Raw genomic sequence first — 19591 nt, 5'->3', positions numbered from 1 at the left:
GAAAAGAGAAGGACCCAAGTAAATAAAATGATAAGTGAAAAAGGAGAGCTGTCAACCAACATAGAACAAACAAGAGAATATTATGCGCAATTAAATACCAAGAAATTGGGCAATCTGGAAGAAATGGCTGCATTTCTAGAAGTCTATAAACTACCAAACTGAAACAGGAAGAAATAGAAAACTAAAACAGACCCATAACCAGCAAAGAAATGGAATAAAAAACCTCCCAACAAACTAGTCTTGTGCCTGATGGCTTTCCAGGAAAATTCTAGCAAACATTTAAAGAAGAATTAATATCTATTCTTCTGAAACTGTTCCAAAGAATAGAAATGAAAGGAAAAGTTCCAGACTCATTCTATGAAGTCAGCATTACCTTGATCTGCAAACCAAAGACCCCACCATAAAGAAGAATTTCAGGCTAATATCCCTGATGAACATGGATGCAAACCTGCTCCCCAAGATAATAGCTAACAGGATCCAACAGTACATTTAAGGGATTATTCACCACAGCCAAGGGGGATTTATTTCTGGGATGCATGGTTGGTTCCCCATTTATAAATCAACCAATGTGATACACCGCATTAATAAAAGAGAGGACAAGAACCACATGATCCTCTCAACAGATGCAGAAAAAGCATTTGACAAAATACAGTATCCTTTCTTGGTAAAACCATCTGCCATGTAGGGAAAGAAGAAAACACCTAAATATCATGAAAGACCACAACAAATATCATCCCCATCAGAAAAAACTGAGAGCTCTTCCCCTAAGGTCAGTAACACGACAGGGATGATCTGTACTCTCACCACTGTTGTTCAACATACCACTGGAAATCCTACCTTCAGCAATCAGAGAACAAAAACAAATAAAAGACACCCAAAGTGGCAACAAATATCTTTTGCAGATGACAAGATAGTCTATGTAGAAAACATAAAAAACTCCACTGAAAAATTGCTAGAACTGATACAGCAATTTAGCAAAGTCTCAGGATATAAAACAAATGCACAGAAGTCAGTTGCATTCCTGTACACTAACAATGAGGCATAAGAAAGAGAAATCAAGGAATTGATTCCATTAACAATTACACACACACACACACACACACACACACACACACAAAATGACACCTAGGATTGACCCTGACCAAATATGTAAAGGATCTGTACTCTGAAAACTATAGAACACTTAATGAAAGAAGATGAGGAAGATACAAAGAAATGGGAAAACATTCCATGCTCACAGATTGGAAGAAAAAATATTATTAACATATCTATGCTACCCAAAGAAATGTACACATTCAATGCAATCTCTATCAAAATACCATCAACATTTTTCAGAGAGCTGGAGCAAACTATTCTAAAATTTGTGTAGAAGCGAAAAAGACCCCCAAAGGACAACAGAATGTTGACAAAGGGAACCAAAACCAATTCCAGACTTCAAGCTATGTTTCAAAGCTGTAATCACCAAGACAGTATGGTACTCACACAAAACCAGATACCTAGATCCATGGAGCAGAATAGAGGACCCAGGAATGGACCTTCAATTCTATGGTCACTGATCTTTGACAAAGGGGGAACAAATAACCAATAGAAAATGACAGTGTCTTCAACAAATGGTGTTGGGGCAATTGGACAGCCATGGGCAGAAGAATGAACCTGGACCACTTTCTTACACCATACACAAAAACAAACTCAAAATGCATAAAAGACCTGAATGTGGGCTCCTGGGTGGCTCAGCGGGTTAAAGCCTCTACCTTCAGCTCAGGTCATGATCCCAGAGTCCTGGGATCGAGCCCCACATCGGGCTCTCTGCTCCTCGAGAGCCTGCTTCCTTCGCTCTCTCTGCCTGCCTCTCTGCCTACTTGTAATCTCTGTCTGTCAAATAAATAAATAATATCTTAAAAAAAAAAAAAAAAGACCTAAATGTGAGGAAGGAATCCATCAAAATCCTAGAGGAGAACACAAGCAAAAGCCTCTTTGACTTTGGCCACAATGACTTCTTCCTAGACATGTCTCCAGAGACAAGGAAAACAAAACCAAATATTAACCATTGGGACTTCATCAGGAAAAAAAAGGTTTTTGCACAGCAAATGAAACTATCAACAAAACTAAAAGGTAGCCTACAGAATGGGAGAAGACATTTGCAACTGACCTATCAAATAAAGGTCTAGTCTCCAAAATCTTAGAAGAGTTCATCAAACTCAACACCCAAATCCCAAAAAACCTAGCCCAGAAATTGCCAGAAGACATGAACAGACAAATCTGCAAAGAACACATAAATGGCTAACAGACACATGTAAAAAATGCTCAACATCAGTCTTCACCAGAGTAATACAAATCAAAACTATAATGAGAGACCACCTCACATAAGTCAGATTGTTAAATGAATAACTCAGGAAACAACTTATGTTAGGAAGGATACAGTGAAAAGGGAACCCTCTTACATTGCTGGTGAGAATGTAATCTAGTGCAGTCACTCTGGGAATAGTATGGTGGTTCCTTAGAAAGTTAAAAATAGAACTACCCTATGACCCAGCAATTGCACTACTATCCAAAGGATTAGAATGGGCACATGCACCCCAATGTTACTATAGCAATGTCCACAATAGCCAAACTATGGAAAGAGCCATGATGTTCATCGACTGATGAATGGATCAAGAAACCTTGATATATACACAATGAAATATTACTCACCCTTTAGAAAGAAGGAAATCTTGCCCCTTGTAACAGTGTGGATGAAACTGGAGGGTATTATGTTAAGTGAAATAAGTCATTCAGAGTAAGACAAATAGCATAAGATTTCACTCCTATGTGGAATTTAAGATACAAAACTGATGAGCATGGGGGAAGGGAAGGAAAAATAAAATAGGCTAAAAACAGAGAGGGAGACAAACCATAAGAGACTCTTAACTACCGAGAACAAACTGAGGATTGCTGGAAGGGAAGTGGGTGGGAGGATGGGGTAATTGGCTGATGGGCATTAAGGAGGGCTTTCGGTGTCATGAGCCCTGGGTGTTATATGCAACTGATGAATCACTAAATTCTACCTCCAGATTAACAATACACTATAAGTTAGCTAACTTGAATTTAAACAAAACTGAGATATAAAGGTTAAAAAAAAAGTGTGCAAAAATGTGAAAAAATCACTCATTACTAGTTTTTAAAAAATATATAGCTATTTTTCATTTTAAACATGTGTTAATGGAAGATGTATGTTGAATTTAAGAAATGACACAGATGACCATATGGGAAGGGGGGAAAGAAAAAAAAATAAGAGATGGAAACAAGCCAGAAGAGACTCTTAAGGATAGAGACAAATTGGGGTTTGATGGAGGGAGGTGGATGGGGGTTAGGCTACATTGGTGATGTGTATTAAAGAGGACACTTGGTGTCATGAGCACTGGGTTTGTATGTACATGATGAATCACCGAAGTCTACTCCAGAAACTTATTTTGCACTGTATGATCTCTAGCTAAAATTTAAATTAAACAAACAAACCTGTGTTGAGTTTGCTAATAGTACTTTAAGTGAATTAATAACTTTTTTAAACCTTAACATTTCTAATATTGTAGACATTAATACATGTAACCCATGTAATGAAAAGCTCTTTGATATCTTCAACAACGTTTTAAGTGTGAAAGGATCTTGTTGAGAGCAAAAATTGTGAGAATTGGGATCCCAGGAATGTCTCCGGCTGTCCTGCACCTGGTAGGCCACAAGAGGGCAGCATGCTCTCTGGTACTCACCCACAGGGGTCTCTCCACATCCCTTTATTTCCTTCTCTGCACTCTTGCACTGCACAGCCTCTTAATTACAGGAAGCAACCTTCTAAGCATGGTCCCATCAAGACCAAGGCAGTCACATATTCCTCTGTAAATGTTTATCGGATGTCTCTATGCAAAGCTTATCACCCAAGGCTGAGTGAACAGGAGAATCCCCTCTCTCAAAAGAGTTAAGTATCTAGTGAAAGAGTGGGACCCAAAGGCTAGAAATTAGAACAGAAACAATGTGATGTGTTTGAAAGCCCCTTATGTTCTATAAAGGACTGAATGTTACAAAGAGATTCCTGACCTGACAGACAGAGGAAAACCAACAGGGAGATACTGAGATACTGGCCAGGAATTTCTGGAAGGATCTGGGTCCTCAGGAGCATAATAAGGACAAACACCAAGTTCTGAGAGAGATAGGAGAGGAGGGATTGGAAAACTAGAAACCAGGGAACAGGAAGGGGAACACTGGATTTTTCTATCTAGAAGGTGATATTTCCCAGAAGTCAGGAGAGTTTGAGCAAAGACCACAGTTAAAATGGGGGGTAGAAGACATTCTAACTTGGGAGGAGTGCAGGTGGGGATCTAGGGAGCAGGCCTACCAGAGGGGCCTCATTATAGAGGCAGAGGCAGAGTCCAAGGTGTCCCAAGCAGTCTGTCTCAGAGAACACAAGATGCTGGTGCATGAAGGCCATGAGCAAGCTAGGGGGTAGTCAGCTTTGGTGTGCATTAGCCCGAAGGTACAGGGAAGTGGTCTGATTTACCCATGGCCATCCTAATACACCAGAGACATAGACTGAGCAGTGTGAGGGCAAGGGTATCAGGAGGCATATGGTCAGGAGTCCAAATCAAGAAATCTCCATGGAAGAACATCTGGAAGTCCTGGGCTGAGATGGAGGGAAGGAGGATGGGGAAGAGGGAGGGAGGGAGGTGTGTAGGATGAGGCAGCAGACTGTGTGGCCAGGAATGAGCTCTGTCCCAGGAGTCATCTGCCCTGTGGGAAGAGGGAGCCTGACCTTTTTGACTGAGGGATTTACAGGCAAATGGAGGGTATTGGGGAAGGAAGCAGACAGGGCCCTGCAGGCCTGAGGCCTGTGGTATTGAGGGAATCCCAAACCTCCTCCAGATTCAACAAAGCCTGGAGGCAGGCCTAGAAATGACTCATGGCCAGCAAGTTTAGCCTCCTCACTTGCGAAGATGAAAACAGATATAGCAGATGAACACAGGGGAAGGAAAGGAAAAATAAAATAAGATGAAAATTGAGAGGAAGGCAAACAATCAGAGGGGCTAAGGTAAAGGAGTCCTGGACAGTGGAATGAATAACTTCCACCAAAGCCCACCCAACAAGTCTGGCAGAGTTAGGGCTGGAACCCAGTTCTTTGCTTTCCCTCTGCCATGACATTTCACCCAGGGTCCCACAGGTGAAAAGAAGCAGAGCCTGCAGAGGTCCCACTGTGTGCCTAGTATCACCACAACTCCTTTACAAATCAGCTTGGAAGGGGTGAATTTCCTTGGGGACCAACAGCAGGATGTCTGCCTAGAGGGGCAGAGACAACCCCAGTCTTGGTCCTGGGCATGGGGGAAGAAGTACAGAGACAGGAGAGAGACACAGGAGAATGCCTGCTCCCCTGTTTCCCCACTGGCTTTAACTCAGCTAAGGAAACCACATCCTTTTTTCCCAGGGGCAACCTCCCAGCTACTGTCCAAACTGAGAAATCTCCTCAACTCATTGTTAAGGCCAAGGACAGGCTGCCCCCAAATGTGCCATTTTGGTATGCTGATTATTTATTTATTTATTTATTTATTATTTTATTTTTCAGCAATCTCTAAATGCTACCTGCGTCTTGAACAAATAACTTCAAGATCAAGGGTCCCAAACTTCACTGACTGAGCCAGCCAGGTTCCCCTGGCATACTGATTTTCAGTCAAAGTTACTTAAGACACAGCCTATGCAAGGACACTTAGACCTTTCTCCATCCCCCTGAAAGCAGGAAATACATCTCGCATGGAAAAGTACCCTCCCTGAAGCAGGAGGTAAAGAGATGCCTTATCACCAGAGGTGGGGATTTTAGAGCCAAAAAGCCTTTAGAAACAACCCTTGTTACTTTTTACCAATTCACTCCTCCAGCCCAAACTCCATTTAGAATTCCTTACTAATCAAAGCTCCAAAAGTTAAGTGTTCTTCATCCTTTCAATGTCTCACACATTTATTGTCACTTTGTCTAAAATGTGTAAAAGCTTCCTGTCTTGGTCCCTTCTTTGAGTCTCAGTTGTATTATTGAGCCTCCAATAATTGTCTTAATTTGTCTCACATAATTTTTATTCTTAGTGCTGCTAAGACCTTGAGGGTAGAAGAATATCCCTCCCTTCATCAAGCCCTAGTAGGAGGCTATGAGTCTCCCCAAGGGGAAGACTTACTTCCCACTACCTGCATCTCAGCCTCTGGCATTGGGGAGCATTGAGGAGTTTGGGTGGGATGGGAGCCCCAACTGTGGGAACCCAAAATAGGATGCCTGTGTCAGGACCTCCACTGTTCAGCCCAGCCCTCTCTCAAGTCTGGGTGGGCCTGAGGTCATGGGGCCTACTGTGGCCTTCTCATATCAAAGAACCCATTGGGAATACAGGACCCCTGAGTGGGGAGTCCCTTGTATTTCAAAGCCTATCTATCCTCTCTGTCTTGCCAACTGCTGATCCTGCTTCCTGTCTCACTTTCATTCTGATTGGATGCTACAGGATCACAGTCAATAGCTCTGCAGAAAGTCGCTGGACAACAGACGAGCACTCATTTCACACTCACTCCTTCCTTCATTTAGTCATGCACTCCCTCCTTCATTAGTGCATGCACTCATGCACTCAACAAATGCTCCTTTCCTACAAAACCTAAGGAGGGAGTCTCTTGCTCCAACCTAGGACAGCAGAGGTGAATGATCCTGCCTGCCAGGGCAAGGTAGTGGATATGGGCAAGAAGGTGAAGAACTGCAGGGCCCAGCAGAGGTTACATACCACCTGCCTGCAGTCCTGTTTGGCTTGGCTTGGCTTCACTGTTAAGGCTTTTGTTTATCTTTAAGATTAGTTGACACATGTTAGAAGCAGATGTTTTCACAAAGAATTCAGAGTTCCAGGACCATGGATAGGGCCAGCAACAGCGAGTCCGTTTTCCTACTGGCTGCCCTTGCCTGAGGCTGAGTTGGGGCTGTCCCCTCTGGTTAAGAATGATGCCAATCACCAAGGTCTCCACCACTCCCTAGTGTCTCCAACCCCGAAGCCCCCCTGTCAGTTGCCACCGGTTACCTTCCTGTTGGTGTTGTTGCTGTTCTTGGGCCAGCAAACTTCAGCCCTTGACTCCCACTACCTGCACAGGAAGTTTGTGTGCCCCGTTCTGTGCAGAGTGAGAAGTGCTTTGACAATGACAGCAGAGGGCGCTGTGGGAGAACACAGGAGACGTGCCCAGGGGCTTGCCCAGGTGGCCTGGAACCAGAGATTAGCCCTACCAGTGGTGAGGAGAGAAGACACCCAGGACAGCTGCTGGCTGTGGTCTGCACTTCTTCCATTCATTGGCTCAAACAGTGGAAGGCTGACCCCAGCAGGGTGTGCACCCCAGGTTTCCATTCTTGTGTTCCTGGGCTGTCCCTGAACAGTTCACTTAGTCATAAGTGATTCACTTATTCACCCAAGCATGCATCCAGCCAGCATTTATTAAATACTTGTGTGTTTGGCATTGTGCCCTGCCCTGTCCTTATCCCCCAAGAGTTCAATATGTGATTAGGAATTTAGCATAGAAGATTATGTGTTCTCCATGTATTGTGACTCACTCACTAAGTTCCCAAAGCATGTGGCATTAGTGTATGGCACACAGCAGGTGCTCTACTGATACTTGTGGTGTGAATGAATAAAAAGATAACTAATTATAATACCTCTTATTTACTGAGCTCTTTCAAAATTATATGTACTGTCATAATGCTCAAGGTAGGTCCTGTTACTATCCTATTTTATTGATAAAGTGAGCCCCAGAGAGGTTAAGTAAATTGCCTAAGGTCACACAGCCAGTCTGAACTCCTAGCAATTATTCTCTGTACCATTGCAGTAATGCAAGGCAAGATGCACTTGTGGTCAAGGTGTAATACATAGGGCAGCCTTGGGCTTTCAGAGGGCAGAGTGGTCATGAGGGCTGGAGCAGAGAAGAAAGTCTTCATGAAGACTGGACAGAAGGAGCAGTAGAGGAGGGAGACCATCTTACCTGATGCAAGGGGGATTATGGTTGGAGGAAAGCAGGGGTTAAGGGATGGTGCCCACACATGGTATGGGTTCTCCACACATGCTTCCTGGGTCGAGGGGCTGGGGTGCCAGTAAGGACATATCCTTCAGCAAATGTGAGGTCTTCCATATTTCAAGCCCCAGGCTGTGTGCTCGGGAGGACATGAACATGAGCAAGAACTTCCCCCCAAGAAGGACAAGAAGGCAAAGGCAAAATATGCAAATGTCTATGCTCCAGGAGAGGAAATGCTGAGAGTCAGAGTGGTGTGGGAGCAATTTTCTGGAAGGAAGAGATTGGTTTCCATTGGGAAGGACAGAGCAGGCTCCTGGATGGACTAAGGCATGAATGGTGGCAGGATCTCACTCTGTAGTGGGGAAGGGCACCCTGGGATAAGAGCAAAAAGACAAATGCCCAAAGTTGAATGGGGCAGGTTGGCCCCATATGCCCCCAGCTGAGGACCTGGAGGTGGCTGACAGGGCAGAGTAGGCCCACTCCCAGAGGGCTATGTGTGCTGCGCTAAGCAGCTCAACTTTCTCCCCTGGGTGATGGGGAGCTGGTGGAGTTTTATAGGACAGGGACAGGTGTGGCTTAATAAGAAACAACAGAAAAATACTTATCTTCTGGGGTGCCTGGGTAGTCCAGTCAGGTGGGCATCTGAGTCTTTGTTTCAGGTCAGGTGAAGAGCTCATGGGTCCTGAAATCAAGCCCCTTGTAGTGTTCTGTTGCTAGCAGGAGCAGGGTTGAAGATTCTCTCCCTCTGCCCCTCCCATCGTGCTCTCTCTCTTTCTCAGTCTTTCTCAAATAAATATATCAATCTCTCTCTGTCTCTCTCAAATAAATAAATAAATAAATAATCTTTAAAAAATTAGTTGTCTTCTAAGTCTAAGTTCCTAGAGGGCATAGCTCTAATTCTGGGAACAGGGTTATAAAGAGTAATGTTGAGGAATGTAGAAAGCCATCTACTCTGAGGATTGCTCCTCAGACTCTGGGAGGTGCAATGTGAATTGCCCTTTACCAGGAACCAGGATGTCTGGGCCCAGTTCCTGCTGCATCACTAACTCACTGCATAGCCTTGTTCGGGTCACTCCATGGAGGTCAATTTCTTCATCTGTAATAGAAGGCGCTACTCACCTTTGAGGGCTCTTCTAACCCAGCACAGCCTCTATTAAGCTAAGATCCCATGCCAACCCCTCATCCTCCTAAGAACACTGGACAGATCCAGGCAGATATGGGAAGGCTCAGCCATCCTTGCTGGGCTGTCCACATGAGGGAGGCAGAGTGGGACAGTTGCCCAATGGAGTCTTCAGCCCCTACCAGCCACTGGCTGACCCAGCTGGGAAGGCCCAACCTCCCAGGGGTCCAGAAGAAAGCTGAAGTGTGACAGGTGCCAGAGGAGAGGAAGAGCAGGGGGTTGGGTGGAGGGGAAGGGAACTAACCGAACAGCTTCCTTCCAAACCAGCTCTAGACCCAGGGCTCAGTATTTCACTAATGGACAAAAGAGCTCTGTGAACATTTCCTGCCCTACTCCAGCCCACTCCTCTCAGTGACAACTCAGCTCGGGGTCAGCTCTCTGTTGGCTCCTCAAGCAGTCTTCTCAGGAGAGCTGAGCGTCCAGGTCAGGGCTTGACTAGAATTGCAGGCTCAGCACCACACTGTCAGAGCCTTTAGTGTGGCTCTCCAGCCTAGGCAAGTGAGCTGCCAGCTTCCTCAGACAGGAGCCCACCTCCAACTCTGTTTTCCTCCAGGCCCCTCTACCCACTTAAATTCTATAAAATCTTCCTTGTGGAGGCTCTCCTTGACTGACTTGTCCACATTAAAACTTCCTTCACATTTCTTAGCTCATGGTCTGCTAGAGCCTTCTGCCTTCAAATGTTCTGCTTTCTGGACTTCTCCAGATATTTTAAAAAGCATTTCTTCCATGTGTGGGAGAGGGCCTTCTTCCAGTTCAGTTGGATACCATGCTTTTTATACTTCGTTGACTCATTCATTCCTGACAGCAGCTTGATGGCCTTGTCTTCTAAGCCCCCTAAAACCTACTTTTCCATCATTCAGGAAGAGTCCCTGCTCTTGCAACCAGGGCTACCTGGTGTTTCTTATTAGATGGTCCCCTAAACCACCCTCAGGATCCTCTAAAGGGGGGTTGGTGAGTAAACTTGAACCCTACCTTCAGGGGGAATGCTGCCCTTTGGGTAGGCTAATGTTATCCCCTAAAAGCCCAGTTCTGGGGCCCTTGGCCTGTTCCAGATCACTGCCTACACTACACTTCTTGGCCTGCATGTAGGCAGGGAGCACCCATTTGGCCAACCAGGGCCTTACAGGGACTTGCAAGCCTATGGAGCTAGAGCCCACACCCAAGCACCTGTACATTCACCCTGACATGGTAGATGCCTGTTGGTGACAGTCTGTTCCCTTTGGACTTGCCACCCATGGCGTCCCAGGCTTCCAACAACCAGGGCACTGAGTGTCTCTTATTGGAGCTTACAATAGCCAACTTACTGGCTCTGACTTAACAAGGCAGGGCAGTGTGCTCTCTTTCTGCCTTCAGGAGAAATATGCACATTTATGTAGATAAGGGTTTGGGATTATACAGATGCCTTGTTCCCCCAAGATCCTGCTCCTGTATCCCAGTGTCTCCTGACTCCTGCCTTGTTCTAAGTCCCTGGCTACCATGACCTTCATGGCCCAGACATGGACAGCTCATCTTCATCATTGGACTTGGGTAGCTGGGGCCCTGCAGGCCCAAAGAGATGGAAGCCTGGTTCCAATCACTTCATTGTCTCCATCATGGAGGGGGTGCACACACTTAAGATCACCCTGAGGCAGCAGTGACAAACTGAAGCCCATCAGTCCCTACTGGGTCCTGCTGCCTGAAGGACCCCTTGGTTCTCTAGCAGAAAGAGTTCCCAGGTATCTTCTATTAGGTGATACCCCCTCCCCAAGCCTTCAGGGCCCACACAGGCAAGGCAGTCAAGGAACCTCCAGCCCTCCATTCAGGAGGACTGTGTCCATGAATGTCCTCTTCCACATCCTGGGCTACTCTGCACCAAGCTGGAGTATGCAGAGCACTCTCGTTTCAGCTGACCTGAGGCCTTTAGGATACTGCAGGCTCCTGGAGCCACGGCTGATCCCTGGTCACCTGCATTGTCTCCAGAGTAGTGGGGGCAACACACCAAAAATCATCCTGATCTTGAGGGGGTAGTTGACATATGCCAAATTCCAAGCACTAAGCTACACAAATGCTCAACTTTTTCCCTAGGGGTAGAACCACAAGTATCTGCACCACCTTGCCAGGATGGACCCAGCAACTGATAAAAGTAGCCTGAGCCCAATGGGAGACCTAGGAATACTGAGTGCTGATTAAGTCTTGGACCCTAGCAAGCAGACTCTCACCATTTCAAAGCTGCTCCAGAAAAATTTGGGGGTTGACTCCCTCTATCCTGAAAGGTATACAAGTGGTTAGGGAGCAGCCTGATCTCAAGAGGCCTGCCCAAGCATGGCTGAGGGGGGGTTAACTACACATGCACACATGTGCATCAACAGGGCAAGAAACGGGAGGGGCTGGTCACTGGAGCAGGCTTCTGTGGGCTCAAGGTCATCTACATCATTCCAAACTCTAATTACACAGTTTTCCATTGAAGGTAGAAGAGAAACGGAGAAACGGAGAAACAAATCATTCCAGGGCAGAGCTGGACAGGCTGGGTAAGGCATCTTCTAGTAAGACACACTGGGGAGACTTTATTGCTGGTCAAGCCCAGGACCCCATCCACAGTGGGTCCAAATGGGTACTGACCATGGCCAGCTGAAAACTGCAGGCTCCATGGAGGTATCACATTCCCTGACTTCAAGCTCTACTAGAAAACTCTAGTAATCAAAACAGTAGGGCACTCAAACATATAGAAATGAACATGTTTTTGCCAAAGACACAGCTGGAAGATACTGGAATATATTGCCAGAGCAGTGTTAGTTGTCTGGAAGGTGATTCTTCCAAGAAGACTCCTCTCAGTTCCCTGGTTCTGGAAGAACACTTGACCTGACTAGGCACCAAGTCCAAATAAGGATTTGCAGTTCTGCCTCAGTATGATTCTCGGGAAGTGAGATGGGGACTGTGCCACCAAAATCCAGGCCCAAGGCCGCCCACCTGCTCTGTGTCACCCTGCAAGCAGGTGAGCGCCAGATGAAGCTGGTGACCTCTCAGGCTGAAGTCATATATTTCTCATTCTCGGTGGTCTTCATCCATTCATATTCACCTCAAGTCCCTTTCCATTGGATTGCTAGGGCCCCGTGGTAGGGAGAAATTACCCATTGTGCCCCAACTCAACATCCTCAGGCCTCCACTGGAAGCTTTATGGTTGAAGGACCTGGGGTTTGCTTGCCATGCAGCCAGAGCTGGGCTGTCACCAAAGAGGCACTTGTAAATGCTGCATGAAGGATGGATTCCTCTATGACATCTGGGATGGAGGGAACTAGGAGCTCTCCTGGAGTACAAATCTCATAGGGTCAAAAACTCTACCTCTCAGCCTGTGAGAGGAGTCTCCCACGTGTTTGGAAGCAGCCTCTATTAGAGAGCACACCACTGTCCTTCACAGCTCCTGCCAGCCCTGAGAGACCCTATGATATCTAAAAGCAAAACAGCATAGGGGGCCAGTTCTGATGTGGGAAACAAAGGCAGAAGAAAAATTATTCAATTTCCGTACTATCTACACCCACTGATAAGTCCTTGAAACAGGCAGAGTAACTTTCCTCTAGGGACTCAACTGCCTTGATGTTAATACTTTGCTACGGGTGAAAGGCAACTCTAGCCCCAAACCACCCCCACCTCCCAGATCCTATAGGTTGACTTTAACATATAAGAATTCCTTTGGAAACTTCTTTTATCTCTAAATTCCCCAAGATATGTGCTGATAATCACCTCCCAAGCATATGGCCTACCCATATACATCTAAAGGGTCTCATTACTAAGGTTTTATTAGATGGTAATAAATGACCTTTTCCCAACAATATGTAGTCCCCCAAAGGCCTTGGAAAACTTACTTCCAAAATTCCTTAGAGACTTGCCCTATCCCTAACTCCCTCCCAACCCAAAAGTATATAATGGGCCACTCCTCATGACCCCAGTGCAGCTCTTTCTGCGTGTCCTGTCCCTGTGTTTTCATAAAACCACCTTTTCACTGGAAGTGGTATTGTCTGTTATGCCAGAGTTGCAGGGGCCTGAAAATAGTCCTTTTGTCTTCAGGGGAATGGAACACATCCTGGAGAAAAATAAGCTTTTAATACGTTCTAAAGTTACACTTAAATAGTAGTTAGTTGGGCCTCTTTTTAGACTTCAAATAAAAGGTCCTTCATTGTAGTATGCAATGAGACAGTGTCATGTATGGACAATAATTTTGTGTCCTTACCCAGAATTACATACACAGAGGGCAAAGCACGGTGCTCAATCAGTAAGTCCATAGCGGCGCTGTGACAATAGTGCAGGCAGACAGTCCTTCCATCTATCTCCCTTTTACAGTATCATCCTGTCTTCCTGGAAGACATGGGACACTGATGTCCCACCTCTTCCCAGTATATTGGCTGCAAAAGTAAATGCAGGTGCAAAAGTAAATGCAGAAAACAGCCTCACGAGTCTGTGGAAACAGCAGCTGCAGTACCAGCAGCTACCTTTATCTTAATAGTGATACCTTGCATATTTAGAGTTTTGCCTTATTGTTGTTCAAGAAAATCCACTAAAGGGATTTGGATTGGTTAGACTGCCATTGCCCAATGTGAACTTGGGACCTTGTACTTCTGAACATGAGGGCAGTGCTTGTATGTGCTGGGTGGTGACCCGGTTTATGGAAATACAAGTAAGGGAAAGCTGTGTTGCACTATGTGTGACCCAAGGATTTAGAGGATATGGAGTCTTATCACTGTTGGCACCAAATATATTGAGCTATTGGATTAGAATATATTGAGAATTTCTCAAATATATTGAGAAGTTGGATTAGACTCATTATATACAATAAAAGCCACCTCCCTTCTCATATGGATTATAGGATTTGCATTTTTTTTAAATATTTTATTTATTTATTTGACACAGAGAGAGAGAGAGAGATCACAAGTAGGCAGAGGAGCAGGCAGAGAGTGAGGCGGAAGCAGGCTCCCTGCGGAGCAGAGAGCCTGATGTGGGGCTCGATCCCAGGACCCCGAGACCATGACCTGAGCCGAAGGCAGCGGCTTAACCCACTGAGCCACCCAGGCGCCCCAGGATTTGCATTTTTCCTCTTGGTTTAACTACTCAATAAAAGTAGTACTATTAAGGGGGCTTGGTTGGCTCAGTCTTTAGAGCATGTGACCCTTGATCTTGGGGTCCTGAGTTCAGCCCCATGGTAGGTGTAGAGTTTCCTTTAAAAAAAAAATAGAGAGAGAGCGATAGAGAGTTTACTTAATACCTAAGAAAAAGGGTGGGGGACCCGAGTGGCTCAGTTGGTTAACTGTCTGAATTTTGATCTCACCTCAGGTTTTGATCTTAGAGTTGTGAGTTCAAATCCTGCTTTAGGCATGGAGCCTACCCCCCCCAAATAAAGTTTACTTAAAAAAATTAATTCTCTTTTTTCAATATACTTTATTGTTTGTATTCATTTTGTTATCTTTTGATTTTCTCTGCTTTTATATATGGTTGCTGACATTATTTTTGTGATCCTATGATTGTCCATTTAGAGGTTTGCATTGATGTTAAGTATTTCTTAGGGACTAGAGGCTCATAAAGTACATTAAGAAGCAAAAGGATGAGAATAGAACTACTTCAGTAAATTCATTCTAATAAATGCAGTTGAATTCTTCATGGAAAGCTTCTTGAACAGACTCTTCATTATGGACAAGAAATCTCTTTTAAAAGAAAACTAAAAACAATGGACAACAATAAAGATCATCTTTGCAAGTCATATCCAACCTACATACTTGCAAATCATTGTCTCCTCTATCCCCATCCCTGCCCTGTAAGCTATAGACCAGTACGTCCCTGTGTGGAGAGGTAAGCTATGTGAATTCACCATGACAGGTGTTCCACTGTGTATCTACCCCACATGTTCTGCCAGCCGATTATATCTTACTGTCCCAGTAGTACTGTCTTGATTAAATGGATTTGAATAGAACCCTGGCAGTTTATTTCAGCATATAAAGTTCAGTTTTTAGAAAAATCCAAAAATGTGTCAGATCTTTTGGATCCATTACAACCAGAGTGGCATGCAAAGTTGAAGAAGAATTTGAAGTGGAGAGAAGTTTGGGCGGAAAAATGTGGTATAACTAAAAAAGTTATCCTGGAAACCTTTCATCTCTGACTTGGGTTATTTCACTAGGGAGCCTCATTGGATTCTAAACTCACACATCAGTTTCACTACTATCTGCTTTGCCATAATGAAAGCTGCTCATATGGTCCTGAGTTTACTTTTAGGCCAAAGCCCTAAGATGGGCCCCCCAATTCCTTTCGTATGTGCCCCCTTGGCTTCATTACCAGGTAGTTACCAAGAGGCTACTAGGTCTGGATCTCTAGCTCTGTCTCTCTCTTGGGCATCAGGCATATCCCACTTAGAAATCACAGGTCTAGGAGATTCACTGTGCCTCAGTTACACTTAATTATGTATCCCACCCTCTATATACCCCCTCTTGGGTTTCTGAGTCAGGTCACTGCCCCCCCACCTCAGATACCATCCTTCTCCTACTTGAGCTTGACATCCATAACCTTTCTATTTTCTCTATTATTCAGTATCTCCTTACCATGTGTTCTAATTTCTGTTCCCTTCTAAGACAAACTTTAGCAGCCTTTGGAAAAACATCCACAGACTTGGGGGGGGTGTATTATCAAGTTTATTGCTCCATGCTGCTCTAGAACATTCTAAAGATTGAGAGTTCTTTAGACTCTATATACCAGGGGCTTGGTTCACCTTTTATGTGTGTGACTCATGTTCCCTAGAGCTGTGCATGGTGGTCCCTCTGGATATTCCTCACATCCTATTTGAGAACTTGGTGGACTCAGGTCCTCTGTGGTCCGTAGTCTGTGTCCTCATCTCATTGTGCCTTTTCTCTCTTGTCTCTATTAGGTAAATCATAAGAAACAGAAGTTTGCTACCCCAGTGTTATGGTTCTGAGGAGCAGGTGAGAAAATTGTGTTTCTCTCTAATATGCTCCTCCTCTGGGTCACACATTTGCTGGTCAGCTCTCATCTCTTTTCATGAGATGGGGCCTTTGCTTCCTCCCTGTCTCTCATTTCCTGCCCTTCCCCATCACCACCTGTGAATGTCAGCCTCTGACATTTCTTTCCCCAAGTGGTGGCTACTAATTGCTCCCACAGAGTATCATCAGCAGAGTAAACAAAAAGAGAAAGGAAGGTTACCCAGGAAATTCAAAAGGCTGGGTACATCTTCAGAAGAAAGATGTACTGCCCATCACCTGGCCCATCCTCAAGGGCCTGCCTCCAGGGAGGCAGGAAGTGTTTTGGGGAATGAGAGAGCAAACCAAGGCTCCCCTTTCCCATGTGGTATCTCAGACCTTGGCCTGCAGAGTTTTCTCTGAGTTTCTCTATGTTGGTTTGTGCAACCATCAGCAGCCTTTGCAATGGTGATGCCCACTGGCTTTGCTTACCAGACCTTGCTCCTCTGGGAGACTTCTGAGCCAAGTGACCTGCCAGTGCTCCCTCCTAATGACCATTCTCATCTGCAGAGTGAACTCTGTTGCCAAAGCTGTGCAGTCAGCAGGAGAATGGGTATCTAGGAGTAGCAGAGAAATTTTGCTCATAGATCATTGTATGGGTCTTCTACTTCCTTTTGGTGACTGCTTCCAAATGCCCAATCAAGTTCAGCTCTGTCAGTGCAAGAAAGAGAATTTACTTCAATCTCTGAGGCAGGTTATACTCAAAATAGTGACTATGGTGTGAGTCTGCCCAATCACTCTATAATTTAAAACCAACAAGTGATGTCGGCAGTTCTCGCTTCAGCCACTCATCAGCTCAGTACGTCTGTGTATCTGCTGTCTTTTTTTTGGCTAGGATATTTTTCAGTATATTTAACCAAATCTATCTTTCTTCCTTTTAAAAGAAAAGGGTGGAATTTAATCTTAATTTACAGGACAGTGCAAGATAGGAGATTCCACATAGAAATAAGAAACCCACTGAGAGAAGGAGCTTCATATAGTTCATACAGTTTGGAAATGGTCAAGTAGAGCTTTGTTGTAAAAAGTGCTACAATAACAAAACACATTTAAAAAGAGTTCTTAGTAGAGACACAATAAGACAAATTTCTACCAAACGGAGTACACAACAAACAACTTTCTGCCTCAGCTGTACAATCTTAAAATTAAAGGTCCCCGGAATTCTATTGTGAACCTGGAACATATACCCTTCAGAGGTAGTTTCTGGCACAACATTCTGATCTTCCTCTTCCTCTACAGAGAAATACTTCTCAATCAAGTTTAATGAAGCTTTGTACACAGACTCATTTTCATGGTTTTGTAGAGCCTCAATTTTGTCCAAATCTCCACATTCTTCAATCATTATACTGTTTCTCCATTTCACCTAGTTTCTCAGCAGCCTGAAAGATATTTGAAATGGCATCCAGAATAATTTTGGTATCCTTTTCAGTTAAAACGTTCATCAATGGTTCTATTACGCCACAATGAATGAGGTATACAATCTGTTCAACTGTTCCACCACTTGTATAGTTGGTCATAGCCCAGACAGCTTCCTTTTGTGTCTTAAAGTCTGCCTTAGAGAGAACACCAATGAGTAATGGGACTAATCCATGATTCACAATTTGCTGTATCTGGTCCTGGCGGCCAGGTGTGATGTTTGACATTGTCCATGTGGCTTCCTTCTGAATATTAGTTTTGGGGTTCATTAGCAGGCTGAGAAAAACAGCAAGTGCTCCTGCATCCATTAGAACCTAAGTCTGTTCATCTGTCCAGTGACAATATTTCCTATGGTTCTTAGCACAGGAGTCACAATGGGCAATTCAGTAACTCCTAGAAGCTTCACAAGCTGGGGCACAACTCCTGTTTTCACAACCATTTCAATCCATTCTTTTGGACCATCAGTAAAGTAGGAAATGGCCTAGCAGGTATCTGCCAAGACTTCTTGATCATCGTGATGCAGGAGACAAACGAAGGTAGGAAGAATCTGCTCAACAGCATCTAACGGGGGGTGCAGGATTCTTGTTGTGACAAAGGTTTGTCCAAGTAAGTGTCCAAGTAAGGTTACATAATTAATCACATGCTAACGATGACACCAGGAACTGCAAGGAGAGCCAAAAGCAGATCAACTGCACCATACTTAATAACCAAGTCTTTAAAAACTGAACCATCACCTGCAATATTTCCTAGAGCCCATACAGCTTGTTCATTGATGTAGGCATGGGAAGATGCTGAGAAATGAATGCTGGGATAGCACCTCCATCTACCACAGCCTTGGTCTGTTCTGATGTACAGGAAGCAATGTTAGTGAGAGCCCAAACAGATTCAAACAGAATGGGACTACAATCAGTTCTGCCCAAGAAGGACACAAATTTTGGATTCAAATCCACCTGGATTATATTGTCTATGGGGGGCTGCTTTTCCCTAGAAAGCAGTTTCCTAGCAGCTTGAGTATCCTGGAACTGGCTTTCCAAATTGTTGCTATTTATGCCTCTGACAATGTCATCAACACATCAATTTATAGTGTGCTGGTTGTTGTGGTTTTCCTGCAGTGGAGAGGTAGCATCATGGGGAAATGAGCTTACATTTCTCCTTTTCAGCATCTGGTCATCCTTCTTAGCTTTCCTCAGCTCCACATTAACTTCTATTCCATGTCGCCTCATTTCTGTACTGGCTTTCCCCTTGTTCTTAGGGCAGGCAGCTGGTGAATTAGCATTCTTGTTGGTGGACATGGTTATGAGACAAAGGGAAAAAGCTACATGGCCGGCTCAGGCTTCCATGAGAGGTGGTTCAGGACACACAGGCTGTGGGTCAGCTGCCCTCAAAACGTGACCACGGATCACCCCAAAGATGGTATCCCAAATTTTCTTTCTTAATAGATGACCCATCTTGACAATGTCTAGCCTGCTTTCTTCAGTGATGATTTTAATGTAGCTCTGAGCTTGTATTGTTGACTTTATTGGTCACAGACATTCATTCAGAAGTGGTGCCATGCAGCAAGAGATTTGTTCTCAGTGGGCTGCAAGGTTCCACCTAGACACAGAGGGTGGGGTGGTCTTCAATCCTGGGACAGGGTGTTCTGATTCCCACACACTTTGTGTTAGCTCAAAGGGAGTCAGAAGTTCTACTGGAGGTCTGGTGGATGGGTTGGCTCCAATCTTATCTGTTTACAACTGATAACAAGAAAGAACCTTCCCCAGAGCCAGGGATCTGCTGCCCCTCACCAGGCTTCCAGCCATTCTCAGGCAGCCCCTTCCAGCTGGACCTTGTTCCCAAGTAAACCTAGGCTCCTCTGCCAAGAAATGCAAAACTCCTTTTTACAATACCTGTGGTTAAATGAGAGCAAGGGACAGAAAGCTGAAAAATAGCAGCTTTCTCCCAGCTAGGCCATCAGCCCTTTCCCTCCCTGGAGCTGTCT

At 44.8% G+C, this 19591-nt stretch overlaps 1 pseudogene; it reads right to left on the bottom strand.

Annotated features, from left to right (window-relative positions):
• Positions 1 to 17227: 17227 nt before the first annotated feature.
• Positions 17228 to 18905, bottom strand: LOC116858795 (annotated as a pseudogene).
• Between the last annotated feature and the right edge of the window lie 686 nt (positions 18906 to 19591).

The sequence above is a fragment of the Lontra canadensis genome, unplaced genomic scaffold, assembly GCF_010015895.1.
Source record: "Lontra canadensis isolate GAN:19392208 unplaced genomic scaffold, GSC_riverotter_1.0 scaffold142, whole genome shotgun sequence".
Lineage (NCBI taxonomy): Eukaryota > Metazoa > Chordata > Mammalia > Carnivora > Mustelidae > Lontra > Lontra canadensis.
The sequence above is the reverse complement of the archived record's forward strand: the minus strand, read 5'-3'. Positions and strand labels throughout refer to the sequence as shown.